At 37.3% G+C, this 21,796-nt stretch overlaps 1 protein-coding gene and 1 pseudogene across 1 annotated transcript in view; one reads left to right on the top strand and one right to left on the bottom strand.

The window, feature by feature from the left end:
• The window catches only part of AGMO (alkylglycerol monooxygenase), a 338,562-nt gene that overhangs the window by 7,973 nt on the left and 308,793 nt on the right, over positions 1-21,796 (bottom strand). The window lies entirely within an intron of this gene.
• Positions 4,031-5,005, top strand: LOC143678966 (solute carrier family 25 member 3 pseudogene; annotated as a pseudogene).

Here is a 21,796-nt window from a genome sequence, read left to right as displayed (position 1 = left end):
TACAGAAATAATAATAATTCCTGGTTGTAAAAACAGGGCACTATATCTTGGAAAGATGTGCTTTGGAAAGATCCCTCAGTATTGTTTTTGCTTGTGTCAAAGAGATGATGGAGCCCAGTCGATGGGAACCTCTCAGCGTCAGCTAATAGAAGGCCAGGAGCGCACATGTGGCTCCCAGCTTGGGGGATTTCTCTCAGTGTTCTGCCAGAGATGGGACTGCCCAAATGGTTTCTCGCATAAGTCCTAAGTCATAAACTGCATCCTACTTAGCCAGCCGTGCCAGAACTGGACCCCAGGGGGTTCAGAGTCTCGGCTGATGGGAAACAATGACTGCTCCCTTAGGAAGCCACAGCTGCTTTCCTGAGAGACACCCCAGATGCTGAAGTTTCCCTTACTTTCCATTTTTTGACTACCTGTTCTGGCAACACTTCCAACAAAGGGGGAGGCAGGCAGCAGGCACCCAGCTGTTTTCAATAAGCCTTGGCAACTCAGGTACTGATTACATAAACACTGCAAACATTCAAAGAGCATATTTTCCAGCTTTCAACCTATAAAAAAGGTGTGAGCCCATACTAACACCCCACATCAATTCAGCTCCAAAAATGACAATAGTGATAGTAATAATAATAATAATGATAATAATAATAACAATACTTTAATTATGAAAGCAAAGGTTACTAAAGGAAACATGATATCACGAACTACTGGAAAAGAGCTCAGACTATACATAGAATACTGGATAGGTAAAATATCCACATTTTAGGGACACAATTTTTTTTTTCCTTTAAGAAATGACAGTGTGACAATGTGCACTTAATTTTCTTGATTTCTTATTTTTCCCACCAACCAGTCAAAACAAAACAAACAAAAAAACAAAACTCAGATGTTGCGTTACCTATTTGCATTATAGCACATTTCTTTTTCTTTTATCCATATTCAAAGCTATTATATGTAATATAATTCAATATATGTAAAACTCAGTATATGTATTATATACGTAAATTAAATATATTTAAAATCAGCATATGTAAAATCTCCAACTAAGTATATTAATATCAGGTGCAGAATACAACAAAAACATTGATGTGCTTTTTAATTTAGATGGATTTTCCTGGCTTTTAAAAAAATATATCCATTTTCTGGCTCTGACACTGGCAAGTAAAGAACTTCAAAACTCACTCATGCTTTTAGACCAGAAATGCAGCTTTATTTTCTAAAAGTTTTCTTTGACACATTAGGTCAGGAATCTACTTAAACATTGTAAGTACTGAATTGGAGCTTGTGGTGGCTTAGAGCTAGGTACCCTAGGAAAATATGTTATGAAACTTCATCCATTCCTGGGAATAGGAACTCTTATAAATAGGACCTTTTGATTAGGCTACGTTATTGGGGTGTGGCCCAGATAAATCAGGACAGGCCTTAATCCTATTCCTAGAGGCATTATAGAAAAGGCCACAGTGAACAGCCAGAAGCTGGCGGCCAATACTATACAGAACCAGGAGGGGCCAGAAGACGCTGCCATATGCCTTACCACATGATAGAAAAGCCAAGGACCACTGACAGACAGTCCCAGAAAACCACAATCTTTTCAGACAGAGCATCACCTTGAGGACACCTTCATTTTGGACTTCTTCTAGCCTCAAAACTGTGAGCCAATAGATTCCCATTGTTTAAACCAACCCATTGATTTAGCAGACAGGAAATCTCCTGTCAGTGGTGTTTCCCTAGAGAACCCTGACAATACAGAGTTTTAGCAATCTATATTTTCAAATTACTACTCAGTTTCCTGCTCAAACAGTTATGTTCTTATCGCAGTTAAAGAACTGCATTTTATCTTCTATCATAAAATTCTCCTTTATTTTTACCTCAATGATCCCCAAAAATCATCTTTGGCTATGCCTGTTCTCCTGGTCATAATTTTCTTTCCTCCATGACAATGGTATATGTTATTTGATATGGGTTTTACCTTGAACCCTTTCAAAGAACAAACGCAATGGAATGGTAGCAGTAGAGGGACTGTTCTTCAAACTTTTTTTAGGAAAAAAGGTTTTGGCAAAGTGACTAACTGCTAATTCAAAAATAAAAAGCCAGTAATAGGAAATCAGAATATTGTAGGTAAATTAGTAAGTAGGCTAAGACTGATATACCACACATATCTTGAAATTAACTTGGTACATAGTGTAACCATAGTAAAACCAAAAAAACTCTGGAAAAGTAACAAGAACATTAAGATGCAGTCCCAATTTAATATAAATTATTTTGCCTCAGGAGGCCACTTTGATTCTGATTCTGCTTCTACAAAAAAGGTTGTTTCAGTTTGCTAAAGCTGCCAGAACGCAATATACCAGAAATGGAACGGCTTTTAAAAAGGAATTTATTAAGTTGCAAGTTACAGTTCTAAGGCTATGAAAATGTCCAAACTAAGGCATCCAGGAAAAGAGACCATGACTCAAAAAAGGGTCAATAACATTCCCTGTTTCTCTCTCAGCTCGGAAGGCTAGTGGCAACAAATGCTGGCTTTCTCTCCTGGCTTCTTCAATGGCTTCCCCAAAGGCATTTTCTTTCAGCATCTTCAAAGGTTTCTGACTGTATGGGTTCTGTCTGTTCTTTACAAAATGGTTCCCTCTTAAAAGACTCCAGTAGGCAATTCCACCTTGAATGGGTAGAGACACATCTCCATGGAAACCACCTAATCAACATGTCCCACACACAATGGGTGGGTCACATCTCTGTGGAAACAACTTAATCAGAAAGATCCCACCCAGCAATATGGAAACAGATTAAAGAACATGGCTTTTCTGGGGTAGACAACAGCTTCAAACTGGCACAAGGGACAACTGCTTCCCTGACTTTTTCAAAGGATTATGGTGAACTTTTACTTATATTTTCAAAATTCAAAAGTACTATAAAGATATAAGATAGATCTTTAAGGTATACTATTATTATTGCTAAAATGATTTAATTAATTAAAAGGGAAAACAGCAACAGACAAGGAGACATGAATTATAATTGGAATTTGGAACAGAAGAGTTTTTATCAATGCCAGCTCTTTCTCAAAATGTCCATATATTAAAATGATACTTTAAAGTATATAATAATTTCTGGAAAAATACAACTGTCCTGAAAGGTGTAGTAAGATTTTAGTGGTTAATTAACTATGAGTTATTGATTGATCATCATTTAGGGTGTTTCCATGATTACCTTACCCAGTAAGAACATGGAGCTTGGTGTTCTTGATTAGCTTTTGTAATGCCAGTATTTTTAAATACATCTCTTAGACTCCTACAATCATTGTGAATTTTAATTATTTGTGACACACAAATGTGGAATCAATAATAATTTCTAATGATCCACCAACATACCACTTTTGCCAAATGACAGTTTTTATCTTTAATATCTTTTCAGATATGATAACATACTATGCTAAAAATAACTATTTTTCAGTGGTAGAATGCTCACCTTCCATGAGGAAGACCTGGGTTGGATTCCCAGACCATGCACCTCCCCCCAAAAAAAATAACCATTTTTACACAGCTCCTTTCCCAGGCAACAATATTGCAAGCATATTCATCAAAAATTCTGCAACAAATAAAAATTTTTGGTGGTTTCTTGAAATGTGCTTGAACAAAAATGAAAAAGAAATACATTAAGGCAATTCTGAGCTGAACTAAGCTAACTGGGAGATAGATTCTCAGACTAGGGGGAGTGGCACGATAATTGCACAGAAAGGGGTCAAACTGGAAGGATGTAATGGATTTAGAATCTTGAGAAAAGTGCTTGTGAAGAACTATTGTTCCATACCCTTCACACCTCTGCTGTGTTGTCAATACTATCCTGCTAGGCAATCAAAACTCTGAAAAGTATTTAAACTGGGGGTATAGATTCAATGTAGAAAATCCTACATTTTTTGTCATGGCTGACAAAAGAATAACAAGCCTTCTAGTTCCTGCAAACAAATAATCTTGACGTTCAGCTTCAGTGAGCCATAGCCTTTGTGAAGGAGTGGCTGGGTGTTTGCCACCTTTGGGAGATGTTCTCATCTGTGATGCACCTGCCAAACCTCTCAAGAGTGCGCACCTGCAGCTGGTGCACGATGGCTTCACCAGCACATGCCCCAGCCCCGCGGGACCCCAGACACGCCTGCAGCTCTCACAACTTGGCAGCAGCCACGGCTCTGTAAGAAGATGGTTGTGTAGATGTCTCTGTGAAGTTTGACGCACTATGTGGCTCTGGTGGTGTCTCAGTTCATTGTTTGACCCTCACTGCTGTCATCCTTCTGGACTTTGGGAAATGCTGTACCCAGGCGGAAACTCAAAAGTGCCAAGGCACATCTAATGGACACTTCGTTATGCTTTTAAAGAGGATGTTGTTCGTGGTGTGGCTACAGGTTGGGCTCCAATTTTCATTGGCCACTTTAAGTAAGGACTTCTCAAGTTTGGTCCCATGAAGTCTTTCAAGTCCTGAATAGTGAAATTTTTGGAGAGAAGACCTGCCTCTGGCACACTTCACTACACCTGGCTGTCTCTGCCAGGGCTGAATTCTTTGCTGGCATTGCCCTGGCTCATATGGTTCCAGCTGTTAAGGTTCAAATGCAAACCCAACCAGGTTAGGCTGGCCCTCTAGGAATGCAGTTCCCCAAATACACAAGAAAGAAGGCTTAACAGCATTCTTAAAGGTGGTTGCTCCTCTCTGGATGAGCCAGATACCATTCACCATGGTGAACTTCTCCTGCTCTGAACATACTGTTGAAGCACTATCTGAGTATGTGGTTTCCAAATCCTTAGGCAAAGGCAGAGCAGCTTGTGGAAACGTGGCAGGTTACATAGCTGACGTCTTCTGTACAATTGTTTCTCATCCTGCTGATTCTGTGGTATCTGTGTTGAATAGAAAGAAAGATGGCAGTGCTCCTCAGGTCCTCCAGAGACCTGGATTTGCACATGCACCAAAGGGGTCTTCGCCTCTATCAGCAGGACTCACACTTTGCATTGCAGTGCTTCATCTGTGACTCAGGGGAGGTCCACTTCAGACTCCCTCCTCTTCCTTATGCTGAGATGCCGACGTCTCCGAAGAAGCATACTGGGTTCAATGAGCAGATAGAGGAAAGCAAATGTGAACAGGATCTGTGTGTCGATCAGTGTTGAGGAAAGTGGAAAAGGAAAATTTTACCTATTTGACAGAGCAGTAAATTATCTATCCCTGATAAAATTACTATAGTACCCTTGCCTAAGGTAAGGCTTCAAATGTGTTAACCAAAAAACCCAACTGTTCATTTAAAAAAGTAGTCCTCTATTGTTTCATTCGCTAATTATACAGATCGAGGTGTGGCATCTATGCAAAAAAATGCCAAGTCCCCTATGCCAAAGTTCACCCAATAGAAGAAAAATGGATGCAGAACCTCAGTCCCCATTGACCGTCTTTATTCCACGTGTATTTTACACTCTTGTTTTGCACCAGGCACTCCACTGAGATGCGGAACTGGGCAGGGTGGACCCTGATTCTTGAACTTAGATCTACATGGTTTTTCCTGAGCATATTTATTATGAGTTAATGTTTGTATATACCTTATTTCTAATTCATCAAGTAAAATCATCTTCACAATGCTGAGGCTAAATATAAAAGAAAAGACTACTAAAATGAGGTCAGTTGTAGGGTTATATTAGATTGCATATTAACATTTAATGAAATATATAATGTTATATTATTATATAATATATTAAAATTACATAAAATTAAAATTTAATATATATATATTAAATTTTTCAGTGACTTGGCTTATTTGTAAAGTGAATCATATCTGCCATAGACACCTTATGGCCATGAATCATCTTTATCTGGCAGGGAAACTGTTCGTTAAATGACACATTGCCTGGGGTTTTGAATGGGAAGTTTTGAATATATAAGAAGTGGGTTTGAACAATCTTGGACAAATTATTTAATCTTGCTATTTTTCAGTATTTTCATCTGAAAGAAAGGAATAATCTCACAAGGTTGCTGGCATGATTAACTGAAACAATATACATCAAAATTATTAATAGATTTTCATGTATGCAAGCACTCAATAAATGTTAGAAGTTTCAGTTGTTGCTGTCATGCTACTAACTTCATTACTGATGTTAATTAGTATTTATGGTAATGATTTCCAAATTTTGTTTTTAAAGCATACCACTCTCAGTTTTTCCCCTCATTATGTTAACTTCATTTATTTTTCAGTTATTTGTACATTATAGAGCTTATATGAAACCAAGCTATTTGAAATTACAGGATAAATCAAGTATTAGTACCACTGTAATATTTTCTTCTTTCATCCCAATGCACCCTCTCACCTATCACTTTTGGAAACCAGAGTGTGCAGTATAAAGAATCCCCTAAATTCCGAAGTTGGGCATCTTGTTAAAACCACTGGCTGAAAGACCTGAAACCGCGGTCTGGTTCTGTATGACATAATGGCTGAATCACTTGACTTCTCAGGATGTTAGAAAACCTCTAGGGCTTCTCTTAGCTCTCATATCATCTGGACAAATAGAATTGGTAAGCATAATGTTAGGCTAGACTATGTCCAGCACAGCTCCCAGAAATAGCTAAAAGAAACACCAGAAATATTTCTTTATCTTGCCGCAATTATTAGTACAATGATAATTGCAAAAACAAAGGAAATGATAGTATAAAAACCTTAAAATGTCATTCTCCACGCATGTGGAGCAGGTGCAGAGATTGTCAAGGGATGTGAAAAGTGGATCATCCCCATCTAGCTATTAAGATCCCTAATCTTCTTCTTGGACAGAAGCTGGGCTTCTGGCACTCTGCTGCCGAAAAGTTTACAAAGTTAAGACACAGTAGTTTTATCGTTGAAAAAAATAACAGCAATTAGCTCAAATAAGTGGCAGAAAATGTATGAGCAGTAGCAGTGATTCTTATAAAAATTTGGAGAGATATACTTAAATTAAACAAGTGGTAGATTGGTAAATAATGATGAGTTTTAAGGACAATAAAAATTTCAGAGAGAAAATGCTTTATTTGCCTGTGTGTTCACCATTCCAAAAATACCTTTTGGCCATTGATGTATTGTCTAGGTGGAGTTAAAAAATGCTTAGTTTTAATCTAGCCCATACTTTACTGTTATTTCTCTTCCCATGGAGGGAGGGGGGGGAGAAAGAGAGAGAGAGAGAGTATCAGAAAGGGTTAATGTACCTTCAAATGTGTTTATAAAAATGTGAAAAGGTTTATTATATGGATTCTGAGGGAACGTAATAATTCCCACAAATAAGTGAGGGCAGGTGGAACCTCCCACATTAGCTTCTGAAGTCAGCATATGCAAAAAAAAAAAAAGAATAAAAAGTCATTCAGAGTTAAAATTACCCTAGAAAACTTTTTAGGTAACCCCTCTAGTATAATACACTTGGTTTTAGGTACATAAATACAAACTCTTTATGATAATTCTTTCACAGACTAAAACTTGGAAACAGTGCTAGACTGAAGAAATTATCTAATGAAAAGTCTACATGAAGCTGTCTGGCAATTCAAACCAATCCTACCCTTAAGTAAATGGCAACATTTGGCACAAAAAAGAAATGGCTGTAAAGAATTTCTGCTTATCTGTAGAGTCTGGTCCTTTTTAATGTTTGATATCGAGCTTCTATTAGTCGATACTGTTTGTTTCTGTGAGGGTCAAAAGAGATAGTGGGGTATATCTCAGAGCTGGGGATAGGTTCCAAATTCGGTGATTAGCTTAAAGATACGTATGATGTCACTCCACTTTATCTTTTTTTTTTTCATATTCATCATCATGATTATTTCTTGGAATATTTGCATCTATTCAGAAAAAGAAATAAAATGAAAACAGAAAGCATAATTGTACATACCATACCCCTTACCCCTCCCTTTCATTGATCAATAGCATTTCAAACTAAATTTAATTTAACATTTGTTCCCCCTATTATTTATTTTTCTTCCATATGTTCTACTTGTCTGTTGACAAGGTAAATAAAAGAAGCATCAGACACAAGGTTTTCACAATCACAGAGTCACATTGTGAAAGCTGTATTATTGTACAATTATCTTCAAGAAACATGGCTACTGGAACACAGCTCTACATTTTCAGGCAGTTCCGTCCAGTCTCTCCATTATATCTTGAATAACAAGGTGATATCTACTTAATGCATAAGAATTACCTCCAGGAGAACCTCTCAACTCTGTTTGGAATCTCTCAGCCATTGACACTTTGTCTCATTTCACTCTTCCCGCCTTTTGGTCAAGAAGGTTTTCTCAATCCCTTGATGCTGAGTTTCAGCTCATTCTAGGGGTTTTCTCAATCCCTTGATGCTGATTCTAGGATTTCTGTCCCACATTGCCAGGAAGGTCCACACCCCTGGGAGTCATGTCCCACGTAGACAAGGGGAGGGTGGTGAGTTTGCTTGTTATGTTGGCTGGAGAGAGAGGCCACATCTGAGCAAACTCCACTTTATCTTAGTATACTTGAAAATATTTAATTTGGCTTCTTTGATGTACAAAAATTTGCATTAAACAAGGTTGTAGCTGTTCACAGCCTTGTGTGTTCATTGCTATAACTGCATCTTGGACAGCAGTGATAGTATAAGATTCTATGAAGGCAGTGGGTTTTATTTCAAATATTCACATGAATAAATCCAATATAAATACTGCAACAACAAATGCTATGTATTTAAGATATATCATATGTAGTACATATTTATATATATTTTAAATAAAGTACACTAAATTTGTATCTGAATGCTATCATTCTTATCTAATTATGATCCTGTGCAACAAATCAGTGCATCAGAGAGTATTTACTGCAGGTATTTCCTACCTTTTTGAAGAAAGAAATTTTAAAAATGCATACAAGAATCAGGGAATGAAGTGAGTGGTGACTAATTTCAACTAAATTGCCATATTATTGACCAAATTTCTTTCTGTTTTTATCAGAAGAGAATGCACGAATTCAGAAGTGTTACTTTTCCACTTTTTTTTCTTTGCTGTGGCGAAGTGAATTATATACTCCCTAAAGACCAAAATATACAACACAACTTTGGTTGTGGGTCGGAATTCTCCCACATGAGTTTGGTGGCTGGGTTAGTCAGAATGGTATTATTACATTTAATTTTCAAAACACACACAGTGAAACAGATGTGTTTTATAGGAGCCACAAAATGAAGCTCAGAAATAAGAGAGTCTGGGTAATGTTCTGGTACTATATGGTTAGAGATCACTGAATAAGACTAATTCCTGCTGATAATCATAACTCGTCTCAGTGAAAACGCGTTTATAATATCTGTATATAGCACTATGGAGAATATCAAAGCTACCAAGATTTGAAACAGAGCAGCAGGAGTTCCAGAATTCTATGTAAATTAACCCCACAGCATGGAACATATTAACTTGAGGGTTTTAGGAATTTGGAGCTCAGAATGCCTAGGATGTGGGTTTAATTGAAACACAGTATTATGACAATCAGTTTTTCTCTGGAGGCAGAATTTTTTTAAGGTGCATGCAAACGTGTAATTGAGCCTTGACATATTACCTCATGTTGATACATTTTAAACAACCCATATCTGCTCTGCAATATTTATTTCATTGGAATACTGTTGGATTTCCAAAGATTCCTCCTTCAGAGTTGAGCCCTCTGAATAAATGCACAGTACACTGAGGTGAGCCAGTCAACTCTCATATGGGGCCCGGACTCAGAGGCTCACACATACACAAAGCACTTCTGGAAAAACCGTTTTTGAGTTTTCAACATAAATCAGGGTCAACACATAATACAATCATACTCTAGTGAATTCTAAAGCTGGAAAAATCAAACTTGGTCTGTGATGCTTCCAGCAAATGCTCAGGCCAAACGACAATCAGAAGGAGAATTCATGGCTCTGCGAGCAAACTCCATCTCTGTTGCACACCATGAAGGAATTGGTTGCCTACTTTCCTGGGGAAAATTTAAATGAGAGTTGCAAAACTCCCTTCTCCACTGCTATGCTTTTGCAGGCCATTTTGCCTTTTCCTTTTTTTTTTTTTTAGCATAAACATAAATTGACATACATATGAGTAATACTGAATTCCAGAAACCTTGGTTTTCACGTTGTAGTGATTAGCTTTTTATAATTTTTGGGTTAAAATTGTGAACCAGATATTTTGAGTGGAACCCTATAGGCATCACTTAAAAGTAATAATAATGGTGATAAGACTTAAAGTGCATAAAATTAAAATATGGTAAAATATCTAAAAAATAAAAAATCCTGTTTGGTCTAATTGCATACTGGATTCATGAACATGAGAGGTAAAAGTATGTTTTTTATTATTCAGGTATATTTGGTATATAAAACTGAAAGTTACTTATTGCATTGGAAGCATTGGGGTGAAGAGATCAACACATACCATTCAGAAATACATTGCATTCCTAGAAATGTACTGGAGCCAAAGTGATAGAGAAATAATACAATACATAATGTCCAAGGGGCTGAGACTTCCTGTATGATGACAGATTGAACAAACACAGAACCCTCTTCTAATATGAATACACTGAAATCCTGAATAAATGCATGCTTTGAAAACCTAACATGTACAGTATCTCAGAAGAAAAAGAACACAGTAGAGCTGGAGAGGGACGTAATGCAGAGCCAGAGGTGGAGTTTTAATGCTTAAATAGGGCTGTGAAATGTGACCTTGAACATATCAGGGTTAGAGTCACTGGAAATGAGAATCTTCAAAATGACACGCAATCCATGAAAGGTACTAGGAAAACATCACTGGCCCAAAGAAGTAGCAAGGAAGCTTTTAGCAGTTCACATTCATCAGATGGAAAAAACAAAAACCCAAGCTATCTGTGAGAAACTGAAAAGCCAACTTTGTTCCATAAGTGATTATGGTTCAGGTGTCCAAAGTTGAGAAATGAATGTAAATCTAGGTCTGTCATTTATGAAATTTCTGGGTACCCAAAAGGAAGATGTGCTAAATGCTCTGTAGAGATGCTTCGGTAACCTACGGCACATGAGCCATCCTGGGATAGAACAATCCCCACGGAGGATAAACTCTTAGTAAAGATGCAAACACACAAACCCTGTCCTCCCCCCACATACATTTTATAAAGCAAACAAAGGCATCCTGAAGGAGAATCAACAGAAGACGAAAGTGGAGAATTAATATCACAAATAAAAGAAGTAATGGAGAAGCTGGAAAGATAATATAACATAAGAATGTTTAAAATTTTTAAAGAGAGGAATAAATAGAAATAGTGAGGGATAAATTGAGGACTAAGGGAAAAAATAACAGATAAATCTAAATATTACACTAAATAAAAATTCTGAAAATAAAGTGCACTGAAATTAAAAAGCAGCAGAAAATCAAATGAGTAAATGGAAGATAGGAGAATGTACAGCAGAGAATATTAAAGAAACAAAAATGCCAAAAAGAGACTTGAAGACATGGAAGTTTGAACAAGAAATCTAAGATTTGTCTAATAGTAGAAAACCACACTGGAAGCGGTAATGGATGACATTTCAGAAATAAAGGAGAGGAAAAAAAGAGAAGCATCTCTGACAGAGGAAATACAATGAATTTTAAGGTTAAAATGAAAGAAAGAAATGTAAAACAACTACAACAACAACACTAAACTATATTTAACTGAAACCACATTAAACTAAAAGTCTCAATGTAAACCAGATACAAAGTACATTTTACCTTAAAAAGAGAAAAGAATGCTAACATCAGACTTCTCATCAAACAGAAATAAAATATCTTCAAAGCTCCAAGTATCAGCCTTTAGCACTGTGTCAACTAACCATCTCATTTAAGCATGTGGGCAAAATGAAAGCATTTTTATTTTTTGTGAGCAAAAATCAAAGCTTCCTTCGGAAAGAATAAAATTGAAACCAGAAGGAACTAAGGAAGTCAAACGAAAGAAAGAGAGAAGGAGAGGCAGAAGGAGAGGGAGAGGGAGAGAAAGAGAGAAAGAAAGAGAGAGAGAGAGAGAAATGAAGAATTTTTTAAATGAGGAAACTTCAGGGAGAGGAAGTGAACATTAACTTATTTATGATAAAAATGAAGAGCATAGTTCATTAATAACTAATAGGACATTAAAAGCTAGATGGACTTCTATCTACAATGATAATACATTGTAGATAGAAGGATTGGATATAAAGCATTATTAAAACAACTAATAATATTACAAATGGAAGAAAAACAAGTAAAATAACTGTAACAAAACTTTTTTCAGTAAAATGAAAGTTTATAAAAACGAAACAAAAACCTTAAGCTAGTACAGGGCAAAAAAGAGAAGAGGGAAAAAAGATACTTATAAAGCTTGATTAATTGATACTGCCAAAATAAAATGTTAAAAATGATGTCAAGCAAGTCAGGAATTGCAATATAGGTTAATGAATTTTGCTTCCCAAATAAAGGAGATTCTCAGATTGGTTTATTCATTTCAATCCAGCCATATGATGTTTCTAATGTTATATGTAAGTATATTTATTCACACGTAATGACCCAGAAAGGTTTAAGGGAAAACACGCATGAATGACATATGCAAATGCTAAGCCAATGAAGCAGAAGAATAACAATAGTAATACATAACAAATGTTCCTTAGCAAACTGCTTTAGAGCTGGAATATTATGTTACAATATTACGTAATATTTAAAAATGAACTGTTCACCCTAAACATATATCAATCCTGAATCTCAATGTGCCAAGTAATAAAATCTCAAAGCACAGAAACAGAAAATTATAGAGTTACAAAAGGAAATTTAAAAAATCTATGTAGTAGCCAATTTAAACATATCTCCCTCAGAAATGTATAGATTAAGCAGATACAATTTTAGTAAGGAGAAAGGTGATTTAACCATGATTAACAAACTTTATATATGCCCACAACGCATACATAAATTCCCACAGCAAACAATTAGGGAATACTAAGTTTTCAAGATGTATGGAACATATATTTTTAAAAATCCAGGCTTTAGGAAATGAATGATGTCTTATTTTTTTACTAAAGATATTACTATCATACAGATTTCCATCTTTGACTAAAAAAAAAAAATTAGAAACCAATAACAAAAATGATAAAACAAAACAAAGCGTATTGCTAAATAACTTATTGGTAAACATAACTACAATGAAATATTCTATAGCAGATAAAAATGAATGAGCAAAGTTTTATATTCCAATGTAGGTAAGTCTCATAAGCAAATTTGAATGAAAATACAAATGCATTTTTAAAATGTAACAAACAGTGCTGCATATCGTTTATGGTTATATAAAATAAACAGAAATATATAACATATGGAGGGGAATGAGTTATACTAATATTTTCAGAGTGATTACCTCAGAAGGAAAAGAGAGAGGTAGGTATTGGGACTTTAGATATTCAGATAAATATATATTTCTATAAAAATGATCTGAATACAAATATTAATCCTGCTTAAACCTGAGCAATGTTAAATTCAGGCTATTTTAAGTTTATTCTTTTTATTTTTTCTGAGTTTTTGGAAATAATTCATGGTTGGAAAAGCTTTACACAATTTTTGAAAAAGGAGACTGGACTAGTCATCTGAAAGTTCTGGAAAACATCAGGGTAGAGCTGGCATTCTCATTGGCTGGAAGGTGGGACAGACCTGAGTTGGAGCCAAGGAGCACTGTCTTCCCTGAAGCATGGAGTCCACAATGAACCTGTCATAGAACAAGCTGGTGAGACTCTTCTCTCACATATTTGGCTATTTGAGAGTAAAAGGAAAACTGAAAAGGAATTCAGTTTCTTGAATACATGGATAGTATTCAAAGCTAGGTTAAAAATTTATTTCTCATTTGATGACTCTGTTGGAGAATACTATAAATAATGGTTAAAATATGTGAGAGGGATTATTCTAGCTTGCAAGCCACCAGAACGTGATATATCAAATTGGAGTGGCTTTTATAAAGGTAATTTAATAAATTACAAGTTTACAGTTCTAAGTCTATAAAAATGTCCAAATTAAGGCATCCAGGGAAAGATACCTTAATTTAAGGAAAGCTGATGGGTCAGGGACAGCTCTGTTAGTTGAGAAGTCATGTGGCTGGCATCTGCTGGTCCCTTGCTCCTGGGCTCCACTGCTTTCAGCCTCTGTTCCTATGGGGGCACTTCACCTTGCTTCTCCAGGACTGGCTTTCATCCCTGGTTTCCCTTGGTTCTTTCCAAGTTCTGACTTGCTTAATATCTCATCGTGATGACTGCTGGGCTCCAAGTATCTCCAAATATCTGTCTCTGTTCTCCATGTGTTGGCATCTGTGTCAGCTCTGCCCTGAAGTTTCTGTCAGCTCCATCATTTCTCCAAAATGTTTCCCCTTTTAAAGATTCTAATAAACTAATCAAGCCCCACATGGAATAGGTGGAGTCACATCTCCATCTAATCAAAATCTCATGCCCACAACTGTGCATTTCACATCACCATGGAGCTAATCTAATCAAAAGTTTCTAACCTGCAGTACTGAATCAAGATTAAAAGAAAAACAGTTGCTTCAACAAGATTGAATCAAGGTTAAAACATGGCTATTTGAGGGTACATAATACTTTCAAACTGGCACAGGGTTTGAGTAGGAGGACATCCAACTTGGGAAATTCATGTCATAATTGCATTTGGTATAGAGAGGTATAGATTCATTAACTGATCAAATTTTTATTGAGAGCCTTCACTTGCAAGTTATTTATATAATATTCATCAGCATTAGGTGATAAGCAACATTTATTCAACAACTATCTACTAAGCATCAGTTACCAATCAGTTTGTTTCTACCCACACAGGGTTTGAATTAGAATAGAGAGCACAGATCACACTACACAATCGCAATACAGTGTGTGCTTTGTCTACCAAGGGCACACAATACCGTCTGGAACATCCCAGGCAGCACCTTGGAAGAATGACCTTGGAAGAGAGTACCTGGGACTCATAACCAGTCAATTAGATATTTGTGAGCGATGATTGTGTGATTGAATGAACTGATATTTAAACTGAAACAATCTCAGAGTAAAGAGGAGTTAGTTCAAAAAAGGAAGGAAAAGTTTTGGGTACAGGCACAACAAACCCAGGATTAAAAAAGACTCATCTTCAGAGACTTTCAGCCTAGTCTGACAATAGAAGCATAGCACATAAGTAGAAAGAGATGAGGCTTACAGGAAATGGGGCGAGAAATTGAGGGTCCCTCCACAAACAGACCTGATTAGATTTGCTCCTAAACTTGTGGTTGTGCTGTGGAGGATTGAAATTTAGAAAACCTAGAGGAGAGACCTCATAGGATGTTGTCTTAATAAGCTGATACTGACAGTGGCCAGAATTAGAATAGTATTGGCTATGGAGATAGAGAGAAAGAGATGGATTTAAAGGATTTTATGGGATTAAACCATAAAAGGAGAATGAATTCTCCAAGCAGTATATAGATAATAAAGTATCTTTATGCTCTACTGATAATCCCCTAATATATTTCCAAACAAACCAGATGGCTTATTGCATGTTTCCTGAATATACCTCAGACCTTTCCTGCTCTGTAGTTTTCTTGACGTTCATTCCCCTTAATTCTCTCATCCTCCAATCACATTTCTTTAAATTCCACCCATCTCTTGTTTCGTTTTGTTTTGTTTTGCATGGGCAGGCACTGGGAATCAAACCCGGGTCTCCAGCATGGCAGGCAAGAATACTGCCACTGAGCCACTGTTGCCTGCCCGATTCCACCCATCTTTAAGGTGGGTCTCAATGTTATAGTTCAAGGATCTCTATTCTTTAAAAAATAAAATAAAATCTCTACTTGCTCTGAATTTTGAGAATTAGTTGCTTTTTTTTGTTTTCTTGCATTTACAGCCTACTTCCTGCTACGATGGCTACTGTGAATCATGTGTACCTACCCCAATTCATGTGATGGTTAGATACTGGTGTCAACTTGGCCAGGGGATTGTGCCAGTTGTCTGGTCAGGCAAACACTGGCCTAACCGTTACTGTAAGGATATTTTGTAGCTGATTAATAAATCAGAAGCCTGGTTTATTAAGTCATTAATCAGTTGATACTATCTATGACTGATTTGTATCTATGATCAACTAAGGGTGTGTCTTCTGCAAGGTGAGAATCGGTCGGGTTTGATCCAATCAGTTGAAGACTTTTAAGGGAGAAGAGGGAATTTTTTACTACTTCTTTAGCCAAGCCAGCCTCTCCTATAGAATTCATGGAGGAACTTCATTGGAGTTGCGAGCCTCACAGGCTGCCTTATGGATTTAGGACTCTTGCATCCCCACGGTTGCATGAGACACTTTTATAAGTCTCATATTTACAGATATCTCCTGTTAGTTCTGCTTTTCTAGAGAACCCTGACTAATACAATCCACTTAGATTTTTACTAAAAAGCCTGTCATGGTACCTTCTGAATATCAAAGACTCAGTAATAATAGACTATATCAATCCAGAAATACTTCATTAAATACATATTTGCAAGTTATTTCAATAGAAAATCAACCTCATTTAAAAAATCATTAAAATTTAGGACTTATTGTAAAGCACTCAGCCTAGAACTGACTATTGATTGATGTTGATATGTTATTATTATTATTATGTGCTTATATTATTTAATATAAATATCCTGAAATATGCAAAATTAATCTAATTTTAAATAAAGTAGGTGTCCAAAGACACCTACTTCATATATAGGCTTATAATGGTGCATTTTCTAAGGTAACCTTCATGAATATTATAAAACAATGAAAACTATCAAAGCATTCAGTTGAGTTAAGAGAATAGGAAAAAATGACAAATTAAGACATGATAACATTTAATAACTTATCAGTTTATACCATTCCATTTTAGGAGAGGCAAATTGGATAAACTGATTTTTTCTTGATCAGTGTGTCTCCTTGGTATGGGCCAACAGACCATGTAGAAGAATCATTTGGTCCCTATTTGGCTTCTGGATATCAAGGACATGTGTGTTGGATCAGAGTTCAGGGTGATTTCCATGAATTTATTCCAACCCTTCTGGAAGTAAAATCCATCTGTCGGTTCCTTGAGCCAAAACCAGGCTCTTGTTAAGTCATTTATCAAACCTTTGGAATCTGGCTGATAATGCTGAGTGCTGCAGAGCAGCCTTTCATGAAATAACAATTTTACCTACATCATAATCACAGAAAAGGAGGAAAACAGTGACACAATTTTTTCAAAAATACTTATTTTTTTCCTTTGAATTCTTTTTTTCCTTGCTAACACAAGAGGGCAGCGGGGAGGGGGTGTGTGTGCCATATATATAATCCCTTTCTTCCCCCCAAATAAAGTACTGAACCTTCATTTCATAGCAGTCAACTGGTATTTCTTCCTCCTTGCTGAGAGGTTGGGTAGCTACTTTGCCTTTATTTGCAGACATACTGGAACTAAATTGTAGAGTCCTGTTTAAGAGACAATGAGCATATGGAAGCTCTTTTCATAAAACTATTGTGCAATTGAATGTTAAACATACCACTCATAAAATTAAATGTAAGCATCTGCTTCCTTCAAGGAAAAGCCATTTGCCCTCCCTCTGGAGAGAAAACCAACAAAACGAACACTACTTTACCTCCTTTGCAATATCTATGAATTAATGGGTGATTGCTAGATACACATTGTACAATTTCCTAATTTCTGTTCTCTCAAATGTCCAAAACTCTTAATATTTATTTACCATTTTCCTATTCACTTTTAAATTATCTCAAGAGTTATATAAAGGAAACACATTAACAGCTTACATAATTAACATAATTTGTTATTCAGTTTGAAGAGTAATAACTGCTCTTTTTTGAAGTTTTCTTTTGAGACATTTTGATCTGAAATATCATAGGAGGAGAAGATAAGTTGTAAAATTCAAATTGATCCATTTTTATACTACTTAATCAATCTGTTAAAGCAGTTTGGGAAGAAGACTGTTAATACTTGTGGTCGAAATATGTTTTAGAAAGTAATAATAACAAATTTTGGGTACAGGTTAAGTAGGATCCTGATGTTACTCAAGAATTTGTGATCAGTTTAATTATTTTACCAGTATCTGAAATGTTGCCTCAGATTATGGTTTTGGTAATCAAAATAAATTCGGATACAGCCTGATTAGCAGCAAACTTAGACAAAAGGCTCAAGGTAGAGAAACAGAGACAGGAGAGATCAATCGATTGATTGATTGATTGATTGATTGATTGGTTTGGTGTTCATTAACTTTCAACCAAATAGTACCTTAAAGCAAAACCTTTTTCTCTGTTAGCCTTTTTGTAGCTCACTAGTGCTATTTCACTAATGGTTAGAAACTCTCAGTAGTGATTAGCAACCCTATTGGTATACTTTATGGAGGAAATGATTATACCTACTAACTTATTTCTCTTAACTTGTTAAGTACATTGTGTATTTTCCCTACTTGTTTAATAGTACCAAAAGTATCCCATGCCTTTCACACATATTTAAATCTTGGCATATTTGTTTTTTCTCCTATCTATCCTCCGCTTCTTTCTCTCTCTTTCTCTCTCTCTCTCTCTCCCCCTTTATCTCACTGTATACATTCTCTATACACACACATGCACACACAAACAGTATAATGAAAAACTTGCTAGTCTTTTTCATCAGTTTCTGGGGAAGTAACATCTGAATTTTGGAATTTTCTGTAATACTAGTGTACGACCAGCTAAGAGAATATGGAATTGAGGCTCTGAGCCGTATCAGGCCAACTCCTTGATCTCTGGGAGGAGAGGGGGGCTTAAGACAGAGTTCAATGACATGGGCATTGATTGCATCACTCACGGCTACTTAACGAGACCCCTCTTAACTTCAGGGATTCCAAGCCTCTACGACTTCTGTGACTGAGAAAGATTCATGGCTGCTGAGCCAGAGGGGTAATGCGTTCTGGCCTCATATGGAGAGGACCTTGAAGCTTGTGTTTGAGATGCTCCCAGATGTCTCCCTATACATCTCTTCTTTTGGCTTCTTATCTGTATCCTTTGACTATAATAAAGCCATAATTATAGTGTATTCAGGGAGTTCTGTGAGCTGCTGTAGTTTATTATCAAACCCGCAGGGCATGGTTGAAACCCCCTAATTTGGAGCCAGTTGGTCCCAAGTATGCATGGCCTGGGGCCTAATATTTGTGTTTAGTATTTGGAAAAAATCACCTCTAATCTGTGGAGTCTGGTCTAATTCTGGGTAGAGCCAGGATTGGATTTGATTGAGTGACGAGGCAGTCTTTATAGTTGCTGATCGATGTTTCTGATACCCCTAGAGTTAGTGTCTGTGGAGACCCAGGGCCCAGGCTACGCCACCATATTGAGTACTGCATGTTGCTGCCTGCAATCCCTGGGACAGAAGTTAAATGTCATTTGACTTCCTGGGGTGGGGGAGGGGGAAGAATGTACAGATGGTATCATAAACAAAACATTAAAACTCCCCTCCTTTGATCACTATTGATAACAGACCTCCAGACCCCTGTGTCATAAGACTCTGTTGCAACTTTGTTGTCACATCCTTGTCTCAAATTGTATAAGCTGTCTGTTGCACTCTGTGCCCCTTTTCTGGAGCACTAACACCCATTTTCTAGATGGCCACCACCAGGAAAGATGTTCTCATGTTCATAAGTCTCAATAAAAATTCATGCCTATCTCTCTGCCTTGCGTGTCCTTTGGTCTTGGGGCTATGCTGACCCAAGCTCTCCAAGAGCTGGGTTTGAACAGTTGGTGAGCCAGCAAAGAGACCAAAGAGCTACTGGCTGTAGTGGGCATGAATTCTGGGAAGGGAGAATCTGTGGCAGAGATCCCAAATTGACCTCAATCATCCATGTGAGGAAAGGATGTTGCCCTCCTAGATAAATGGGGATTGCTGCAAGAGTATGGGGATGCCCTGGAAACCCCAGCAGGGTTGCTAACTGTTTTGCAACAGATATCAGGACAACTGAACTTTAGAAAGAAGAAAGAAAAAAGCCAGGTAGCAGCAGCCATTACCTGGCCCCTTTTAGGAGCCTTACATATGATCACAGAGGTTGAATAGGTGGCAAAAGCAACAGCCTGGCATCTAAGGGAGGAATTAAAACTAGAAAGAGATATGTGGCTTGCCCATTCAGAAATGAAGGATTCTCTAACTGATTGCCTGTGCCAAGTGGATGGTCAATCAGAGATTGACATGCACATATGCCCAAGTCAGAGACCATAAGTTGCCTCAGACTTGAGTCCAGAGGATTTTAGCCACTTCAGGATGGAACCCCATAGACTCCTTCTTGGAAGATGGAGGAAGATGAAGAGCCCCAACCTGTGCACCCCATAATGCAACAGAAATGGAAGGTGTCACAAGCTCAATCCCCAGGGGTTCAGCAACTCCAACCTCCTGAACAGAAATTGCACGTTACTATGAGAGGTTATACTGCAGCAGAATTGGGTGATTTAGGGGAGCAGCACAAATGAAAAGCCAAGGAGTCACTATCCAATTGGCTTCTGAGGTTATGTGACACAGAAGCAGAGGACACTTTCTAGAGTGGTGATGAGTAAACTGGTGTCTATTACCACCCACCCTTTGTTATGACAATGCTTATATGTTGCCTCAGCTGATGCAAAACTGCCTCCTTATTGGTCTGGCTGATTGACATGTATAAGGCTGCATGCCCACAGAGGAGATGTACAAATGGCAAAATATGGAGAAGCTACAAGACATTTTAAGGAGGCTGAGAATGAAGCATGCCATTTATGTTGTGGCTTTCATAGGTCTGGATACTGAAGCTTTTACTGCAGAAATGAAAGACACAGTATTGTACACTGCCTCCAACAATTACTATGGGCTTCTTGTGTCTATTCTAAGCTGGCTAGTAGGACAGCCCATTTCCCTTGCTGCTCAGGCGATAGCCTATCTTAGAAAGCCAGAGAGACTGCAGTAAAAGAGGGCAGGAGTAAGGGCAATGGGAAATTGCCCTTGGGCATGATGTACCTAATCAGACAGCCCACAAAAAGCAGATGTGGGCAGATCTCGTTGCTGCAGGCACAGAGACAGAGTATATTGATAAGCAACCCAAAGCAGTCACAGTAATACTAGAAAGCAAATTCCTGAGGATCACAGGTTTACTAAAGTGAACTCCCAAGCCTTCAAGGGAGAAAGGAAGTCAGGAAAGAAACTCCCATTCAAAGCCTGAGCACCCAGGAGTCCTCCACTTCACTTGAAGAGGCTTGGCAAGTCCCTTTCCCTCTTCCATAGTGGGGAGGTTGAAATCCCTGGGTGTGAACAACAGTCAGGGATCCTGTATTAGTCTTCAACTAATTGGATCAAATCCAACTGATTGGATTCTTTCCTTTGCAGAAGATATACCCTTAGTTGATTATAGAAGTAATCAGTCATATGCAATCAACTGACTGATGATTTTATAAACCAGCCTTCTGGTTTATCATCCAGCCATGAAATATCCTTGCAGTAATGGTTAGGCTAGTGCTTGCCTGACCAGACAACTGGGCACGATCACTTGGCCAAGCTGACACCTGAACCCATCCATCACAGTCCACCCCTTGTCATTTGGCAGCTATACACATTAAATCATACTTAATCTCTAAATAGAACACAATAACAGACGTATGTTTCTCCTAACAATACTCAACTGTCCTGCATACAACTGGAAATGCAATAAATTTCTCCAGAATAGTGTGCAAGTCCTTAGGTGACATTCACTCTTAGACTTGATACCCTACAACTTAAATACCATAGCATGAACAATACAAAGTTATATCATGTGATAAGAGGAAAATAAGACATTTGCTTTATGTACAAATACAAACATACTTATAACAAAACAAGGAGGAA

The sequence above is a fragment of the Tamandua tetradactyla genome, chromosome 1 (genome assembly GCF_023851605.1).
Source record: "Tamandua tetradactyla isolate mTamTet1 chromosome 1, mTamTet1.pri, whole genome shotgun sequence".
NCBI classification, from domain to species: Eukaryota; Metazoa; Chordata; class Mammalia; order Pilosa; family Myrmecophagidae; genus Tamandua; species Tamandua tetradactyla.
This window is presented reverse-complemented; position numbering and strand designations above follow the sequence as displayed.